An 8,841-nucleotide genomic window follows, 5' to 3' on the forward strand; every position below is an offset into this window, starting at 1 on the left:
GGCCTTTCCACAGGCTTTCATGCAGTGCCTTCCCTCCTCTGCCAGTGTGTGGCACACACCCATGCCCATGGCATCTCTAAACCTGTGATGAGAGAAGAATCTGGAGCAGATGCAAGTGCCAGGACCACAGGAAGAGCAGCCAATAGCTCAGAGAGCTGGTCATAGGCATATGGGCCATACTGCATGTACACAGAAGTAGAAAACTCTGGTCTTTCTGAAGAAAAGGGAAAAGCTTGCTCATTTTGATCTGAACAGGCATACTGTTGCCGCACTTGGGGACATGGTATAGAGCAATACCTAATGTGTTTTTACTCACTCTGGACTCTTAAGGCAAACCCACACTTGGGTGCAGTTGCACAACCCACCCACAGCATTGGCTGATGGTCCCACTGGCATTGCCCCACGCTGAGGATCAAGGGCTCTGCTCCATGCTCCCAGCTGGGGCCATTGCAGTGCTGGCACAAGTTGGAGAGTAACCTCACTGCCTCGGCTGCCCTCAGCAGTGTTTCCAGGCTCTGCTCTTGCTTGCTATTGCATGTGTTTCTCTTTCTGGATAAAAAGTGTGTTACCACATGCCACCCAGTGAAACAGCAGTTTGGCTGGGCTCCTGGGATGCTCTAGGTTGGAATACTGCCTACCTGTGACTCAGGGGCCCCTAGGAGGCCAGGCAGCACTGTCTTCCCTCCCCAGCCCTCAGCGTGCAGAGGGGCTGTGCTGAGGGTGACTTTGGACAAGGATCTCATTTGCCATCAAAGACAGATGAGAAGAGCCCATAGCCCTAACTTATGACTATCTGGGACCTGTAACTATCTCATGACAGAAGTTGCCCTTCCTGGAGCTTCTTACTGCCCCCTGAGATGCCCAAGCCTGACAATAGTCAGTGACAGGCACAGCAACCCCTAAGTCTTGCTCTGTAGTAGCCCTTTGTGGCTTCATGCCCTCTGAGCTGAGGGTGTGGAGTCTAATTGTCCCTGCTGGGAGACAGAGGGAGATCAGAGCAAGGTGAGCTGCTAAGAGATATTAGGGGGAAAATGGGTGTTGTAGGTAAGTGGTAGAAACATTGTTTGCCTGACACCTTTCTATCTGCAAGTTGAAATTTAAAGGCTGATGGGATTTGGGGTTTATTTTTGGATAAAAAAATATTGCCACTAGTTTTCAGCATTTCCTGCCTGTTGCACTATGGTGACCTTGTTGTCATCTCCAGCAGATGAGTGTGGACAAGGGGGTGGAGGTGGAGCATTTTGTCATTTCTGAGGTGGAAGAAGGAGATCATTACTGCTGCCTACATGAGAGTTTGGATGTTCAGATTAGGCTGAATATAGCAAGAGAGCTGGCAAGCTTGTAGCTTGGTGACTGTGGTGGATTGTTTTGAACTTTAAGAAAAATAGCAAGAGGACAAAGGCATCGTGTTTGCAAAGTGGTGCACCAACAGAAGCACTGTGGCCTGATGGGGATAGAGACCTTCCTGCTGCTTTGCTTGCAAACAAAAGAGCAGACAGAGATGTTTGAGACCCAAGGAGCCTGTGTGGGCTTACAAAAACGTGAGACTACTTTCCTATGCTGCCTCCTCGCTACTCACAATTCCAAAAAGAAGTTCAAGCCAGCACCACGTGCAGAATTGGCACGTTATCTGCTATCAGATATGCCCTTAACTCCTTGAACTTCTCATGACTATCATTTCCACAGGTATTGCAGAGTTAGGAGGCATGCCTAGCCAGGCAGTCAAAATACATGTAGTATATTAAAAAATTATTCAACAATTTGGTGAGAACTACTTCTAATGGAGTAAAGCACTAACCTGCCCAAGGACCCTGTGAGCAAGAGAACATTCAAAAAACCCCTGAAATGCAGAGTCTTCCCCATGAAAAGCTGTGTACAGGCTTAGAAACTGTCAGGAGCCATTCTTTAAATTATGAGGTGGTTTTATGGAAGTATTGAATATACTCATTAAAGATGAGGGCTTCTTTAGCTTTTCCAGCTTTATTCCTCTGTAAATCTTCTCCTACTAAACACATAGCTTGCTCTCTTTGCTTTTCTCCTTGTTATTCTTTCAGTATTGAACACAGAAGGAAAGTATAACAAGGCATTAAGCTAGTTATTAAGTTAAATTAGGACAGTAGCCTGTCACACACATAAAAGGCCTTGGTGGGGGAAGGGATGTAGGTGAGCTTTATCCTTCTGGCAGCTCTGTCTTCATCTTGGTGCCCGATCTCTGGGCACAGTGCCTCTCAGTTACTGAGTGCTCTCCCCTGTCACAGGTACTGAGGCGGGCAAGTAGGGCTGTGGTGCAACTTAGGAAATTAAAACTGTGGTTTATGAGGCAGCAAGCAGGGAGCAAACCTTTTTTATTTCTTTTTCTTTTTTTTTTTTTCCCCGCAAGGAAAAGTAGAACACGAGTCAATACTTCTCAGAAGGCTGAAGAAGCCTCACACAGGAGCTGCAACCCCAGCTGAGCCCTGCACAGTGCAAAACCACACTCTGCCCCTCTGTCTTGCTCTCGGCAAGGCACGGAGAGCCTGAGCAGGATGCAGCAGTGCCAGCAACCTCGGTGCTGTGTGCAGATCTCGCTGCGAGGGCCCCGAGTGGTTCTGCGGTAGGGAGGTGTTGAGGGCACGCATGAGCCAGCTTTTCAGGTTCACCCGGCCCCACAGCTCCTCATAAACCTGCTCTGTGCGTGAGGAACAGCAGGCCCTGAGATCGGGAGCCATTCCGCGGGTTTGGAAATGAGTGTGTTTTCCAGGTGATGGCTGTCCAGCTCTGCCCAAACCCTGGGCTGGGGGCAGCTCCTCTGCTGGGAGCAGCCCCTTGCCGAGGATAGGGAAGGGGTGAAGCCACACGGTCGCAGGGCTGTTGTTATGACCCTCCTCCTTAGCCCAGCGCCGGTGGCTGCAACATTGCTGGAACACACAGCGGAGCCCGGCACTGCCTCAGAGGCTGCTCCCCTGAGGACTTTGCAACTAGCTCATAAACTACTGCTGCTCATCCCCGCTGCTTGGCTTTGGGAGGGTCCCCGCATACCCCTGGCAGCAGCTCCACGGGAGTGCCTGGCCGTGGGCTGCAGGAGGGCCACGTCAATTCCGCGGCTGGTTTTTCCAGCCTGGTAAGGTGGCAGCACCAAACTGTGTCAACAAAATCTGGCTAATAAAGAGCAGCCGTCTCCCTCTGCAGGCGAATGTGAGATCACTACATCTGGGAGAGGAAAGCCTAGAGGAGACAATGATTTTGACTCACCTCACCATTCAATGACAGCGAACAAAGCGCACCTCTCCACCAGGAAATCCCTTCCCTTTGGCTGATGTAGGGGGCTGTGCGTGGCTCAGCCCCAGACACTCGCCCCTGACAGGCAGGGTCTGCCCATGGACATCTCCCTTATGGACCCCATGCACCTCTCTGACACTCTTGAGATCATGGGCAATACTTTCCTCTGATGCTTCCATATTACAAATATTTCCCACAAAGGCAAGGAGCCCAAGCTCTGTGGGTGCCCAGTCTCCAGCAGTGACCATTTGCCATTGAGACCACTGTTAGAGCAGGTCCCCTCATACCCCCCAGGACCTCCTTGGGCCTGTGTCACAGCAGATGGAGCTGCACAGCAGAGAATATCACCAATAACTACTCCTGTTCCCGGGAACAGGGAATTATCAGACTGGTGCCAAGGTTCCAACCCTGATTTATTTCAGGAGGGAGGTTTCTTTGGGGGGATGAGCTGTATTTCAGCCCTGGGGATTACCTGACTCACCAGCCATGTTTCAGAGGCTGGAGTCTTCCGGGCCACTGGAGTTAAAAGTCATCTTTAGTGATGCTGCCTTCATGCTCCTGTGGTGTCAGCCTAAGGGGCAACACATAGGAAAGGATATTCCAAAATATAGCACTGCTCTCCCCAGCATCAGTATGCACATTACTATTCCTCATTCCCGGCAGAGAAAAGCCAGCTGCTAAGCTTGGCACAAGCTCCCAGAAATGTGCATAAGGAACACTGTGACACAAGCCACCAGTGTTACCCGACAGGAGCACTCTCACTGTCCCACCTAGGCAGTGGCATTGGGCAGGGAGGGGAGATGCAAAGCAGCACCAGGCATGGTGGTGTTGGGGTCTCCTCTGTGGGTGGCTTATGGCAGAAGTCTGATTGGTCACCCTGCAGCAGCAACTCCTCAGGTGGTCTCTGCCCTCTCCTGGTAATGGAAGTGAAAGAAATTTCACCTGCAAACAGGGCAAAACTTTTGGACAGTGATATGATGAATTTTTGGCAGGCTTTAGTGGATGCAATGATACTTTGGGGCTTGTAAATCAGATTTGATGCCTTTCAGAGAGGAGGGTCGACCATAAATTATAGGTCACAATGTGCATCATCCTAGCAGTGCAGGGGGGTAGGTAAATGGGCTACTCCTTGTCAGGGTGTGGGAAGGACCAGCTGCTCTGCAAGGCTCAGAGAGCCCAATGTGATGGCAAGGTCAGTGGGGCAGCACCTCCCTGTCAGAGCCAGCCAAACTGCAGGACGGGGGAAGCTTGTGCAAGGCCCTGGGACTTGTAGCAGCTTCTGCTCACCTGGAGACAAAAGGAAGCGAATCCTGAAGGCAGTGCATGAAAAGCAGATGTCCTCCCAAGTACTTAGGCAAGGCATGATCTCAAAAAACAGAAAGGCCCATGGTCCTTCTCAAGCTGTGCTTTAGGAAGGGCTCCCCAAAGCCTTGCAAACACTGAGAAAACATTACATACCAGCCAGAAGCTGAGCATCATGCCTTTCAGGACAGCTGAGGGCAGCCAATCACTCCAAATAGCTGACGGATCTGTTGGGGTTCAGAAAGCTCCTCCTTCCTCCCTCAGCTTCTTTCTTCCCCTTCTCAGAAACTGCTGCTAAGATGCTTCTCCCTTTCCAGCTGAACCTGTTTTCTCCCAGCAGGACCACTCTACCTGCTGCTATAAAACACTCTGGATGGGATGCAGTTGGGGCCAGTTACTTTTCAGCTTCTTACCCCTGCCCTCTATGTTGTCTATAGCAAGAATGGTTGTGTAACAATCTTCTTAAGGAAAACTTTTGAGTTACTACTCAATAAATTTCTGCTAGTGCTATGGTAGTGATGCTGTTGACTAACATAATCCCTGACTCCTTTGAATTCAGTTATAAGTGTTTCTGTAAGGTAAGCTCTTCCAAAATCAAACCATGTACTGCTGCAAAACTCAGCTATTTTAGTAAAGAGCTGTGCAGAGTTGAGTTTTCTTCTGTTATTTGCAAGCCTGGAAAAACAGGGGGACCCTGCTTGATTGTGAAGTGATAAGTGTGCTCATAGTTATACGCAGAACCATTTATCAGTTCAAATGAAGTTGTTTTTATGAAATCCAAGATAACAAAGAAGGTTTGAGGAGTTATTGAAAACAGAATGGTAGTGTTCACAAGGGTAATGGCAGCTCCACATATCTAATGTCTGCTCTTAGAAAAGTATGTCAATAAAAAGAAGCATAATATCCAAAGCATTCTTGAAAGCAACACAGATTAACCTGTGTATCTTGCTGGGAAAAAAAAAAAAAAGAAGAACATTAAATGTTCTGCAAGTGGCAAACTCAGTGTTGTAATGCCAACAGATTTCAACAGAGGCTCTGGCTGGAGTGCCCTTCCTGCAAAGCTTTGGGTAAGGTGATCTATCGGTACAGACAGTGGTAATGCTGCATTTTGGTCTCTAGGCAGGGAAGTAATAATGGCTGTGCCCTGAATCTACCAATGATCTACATGGGCTGCTGTTAAGGCCAGTCTTTTTAAAAGCTAAACTAACTGGGAAGGAGAGTCGAATGGTTAATTTTCATTAAAGCCAAACTGGGGAGAAGCTGAGGCCTTTGCAAGAACAGAAGACAAAACTGGTAAAAGCTGAGTTTAAAAATTAATTGCTTTGCTCTCTTCTCTCATGCATTTGCCCCCTGGACCAACAGAGTGAGAGATGATGCTAAAGACATGCTTTGGCAGGAGACAAATGAACAAAGATGTGAGTAAATACATATAGATAAAAATAGTGGAATTAGGATCAGGCCTAGAGGCACCTTGGTGGAAGTCTGGAATAATTAATTGTAAGCACTGGGGTGGGAAGTTACAAGTAGCATAGGGCTGGAGCAGGTGGGGAAGGGAGCCCTTCAAGCCATACATGAGCTGTGTCCTGTGCCCTTGCCTGCAACTCTCTAACTATAAAAAACCCTCTCCATTCTTGTCCCAGGTCTGTCTGAGGTGGCCCTCTGGGCCATATTCTTGTTTCAGAAGAAACATGTTTTCATAATACCCCTACCTCCAGATTTATGTGTGTTCCCTTAGGCCCCAGCTTTGAATGCAAAACTGTTTTCTCATTCAGCCTTATCTCCTCTGAGTCAAATGGCCCATCCTTCCCCTGCCTGTAGTTTGGTTTAGGAAGTGGTGGGGAGCTGAAGAAAGACTGCAGGCCTTTTGGGCAGCATGGGGACACCTTTCACAGTTGTGTGTTTGAATTGTATCCCATTCACCTTTTGTCAGGACTGCCCAGTAGCAAATGAAGCGAGCACCTATATTATAAGAAGAGGTTGAGACTGATCAGGGAAGTTCCTTTACAGAAATCCTTTACCAAATGGGTTTAAAAAACCCCCAAATGTTGAACAAAGGCTTGAAGACTGTCCTCCTTGCAGATGATATCTTGCCAACTGAAGAATCCTCTGACTGTATCGGTTCAGAGCTGGGTAAAGGAGTGTAGAGTCTCATTAGCAGGACTTGCAAAGATGTTCTTTGGGGGTCTCCAAGGGGTTCTCCAAAAAGCTGCAAAAAAGGGGCAAGTAACTTGTGGCGGCAAGCAAAACTTTACTGGGGATCAAAACAGTCTCAAGACAGACTCAAGTAGAATGAATGCTGATTAGTTTAGTTAAAAGGAGGAAAAAAGCACTTCCTTCTGGGATTACAGGAATAGCATTTTAGTCCCAGTTCTGTAGCCAGGGGCTTCTTACAAAGTAAAGTGATGAACTTCAGTTTTGTGCTCTCAGCTTTGCCTGGGATTGGCAAATAAACCTAGACTCTGCAGCCTTGATAGACTTCAATCAGAGGAAAGAGGTGGTGTTTTGTGTGTCTCTGGTGTTGGCATAACTTCCACCAGCTCTGAGAGCAGACGACTCAATTGGGGTCTGGAGCAGGAGAATGACTAAGTGGAGAGGGGCCAACACAGAGCCATTGGCAAAGTATGGCTGAGACTGACCCTGGGGCAATTCTGCTCGGCCTAGTGATGGAGAAGGTGCTTTCTGTCTTTGAGAATGCAGGGAGGAGAGCTCTTACACACCACCACCAATGTAAGCAACAGTTCACAATGGCAATTTTGCTAATGCAATAATGTTGTTATTGTGCTATGGTTTATTTTACTCTTGTTTAAAGCCCTGGACCTGTTCTGGCTGAGAAATACTGAATGTTGGTTTGTACAAAGTCTCTCTTCAATGAACAGTTCAGAAAACACGAATAGGTGCATGCATGAATGCCTGTAGAGGTTCTCAACCTCAGCCTGAGTTTTGAGACTTCTTTGCTAAAGGTATAGCTGATCGGGTTGTTCAAAAGATACCTTTGATCTTAATCAGGAGTCCTTCAATTCGATTTTTGTACACACATTTGTTCAACAACTTGTTAGTTAGACTAGTCTCAGCCACTAAATTTTAAACTGTGAAAACAGACACTGATGAATTAAATTGACAATTTTTCCCCTAATCTCATGTTCTCTGGATTCTGCACGTGTATTCAACCACTCTTTTCAGAACAGTTTGAAGACACAGCAATTCTAGGCAAAAGCCCAGCTGCTCACCTAAGGTACTTGTTTTAACTGCTGTTTCAAAACCAGTGGGCCTACTTACGGGCTTTAGAGAACAAAAGGGTTTGTAAATGGTACATGCTACCAACAAGAGAGGTCCTTAGAGGTGATTTTCATCATGTGATTAGAGCCATGATAGCCTTTATTTGAAGGGTGATTGCAGATTATGACATCTTTGGGTTAATAGCTCCTGATGTCACCATCATTTTGTTTAAGCCTTAGGATATTAGCTAACCCTTATGTAGTTTTCACTTTGGAGATGTTTCACAGTGGTAAGAGCAACTAGGTCAGAGGGCAAAAAATAACTTGGAGCAATAGTGAGGACTCCAAGTAGTCCCTTCTGAGAGCTCTCATCTTTCAGTTCAGTGGGTCTGCTTTGTTTTTTTCCTTTTTGAAAAACAGTTGTGCCTGGCAGAGGGAAAGCAGACACATCCAGTGTGTTACCCAGAAGCCATCTTTTAAAGCATGTGTGTGTGCATGAAGGGACAATACCCTGTCTAGCTCTATGCAAAATTGTTCTCAAATGACCAACTTGCTTGATCATCACACACATCCTTCAGAAGGACCATGCCCAAACACTGAAGGTCTGATACAGGTATGAGGGCTGCTGCTTATGGCTGTATCTTGCCAGGGTACAAAAAAGAGGTTTTGCTTAATGACTGCTAGTCAAACATCAGGCAGAGAGATGCAATGAAGGACTATTACCTCTAGTAGTGTGCAGAAGTTAAACTTCGAACTCTTTGTATCAGCCTATTTGAGTGACTCTTGCAAGGCAATGCAGCTGACCTCCTGGCTGGAGAAGCAGGAGGAAGATAGATGGACTCCTTGCAAGGAGCAGGGAATCCTCTCTTCCCCTTGGGCCTGAGGGCCCTGCTTCCCCAAGGGAGGACAGCTAATAGCTCCAGAGAGTCAGGAGGGAGCACAGCAAACCTTCTGCCTGCTCTTGCTTTTGGGAAGTGAAGGGCTCTGCTCAGCAGGTGGTGTCTCCCTGCACTTCTTTTCATTTTTGCTCCCCTCTAATGGCCAAAGATCAGAGGGCCCCTTTTCT

At 47.4% G+C, this 8,841-nt stretch overlaps 1 long non-coding RNA gene across 1 annotated transcript; it reads right to left on the reverse strand.

The window, feature by feature from the left end:
- Window positions 1-6,556: 6,556 nt before the first annotated feature.
- On the reverse strand, window positions 6,557-8,841 carry LOC135418450 (uncharacterized). Its single transcript, XR_010432448.1, has 3 exons — window positions 8,724-8,841; window positions 8,499-8,586; window positions 6,557-6,766 (listed from the first exon to the last, which is right to left on the reverse strand). It is a non-coding gene; the product is annotated as an uncharacterized LOC135418450 (long non-coding RNA).

This window comes from Pseudopipra pipra, chromosome 8 (genome assembly GCF_036250125.1).
Source record: "Pseudopipra pipra isolate bDixPip1 chromosome 8, bDixPip1.hap1, whole genome shotgun sequence".
NCBI lineage: Eukaryota > Metazoa > Chordata > Aves > Passeriformes > Pipridae > Pseudopipra > Pseudopipra pipra.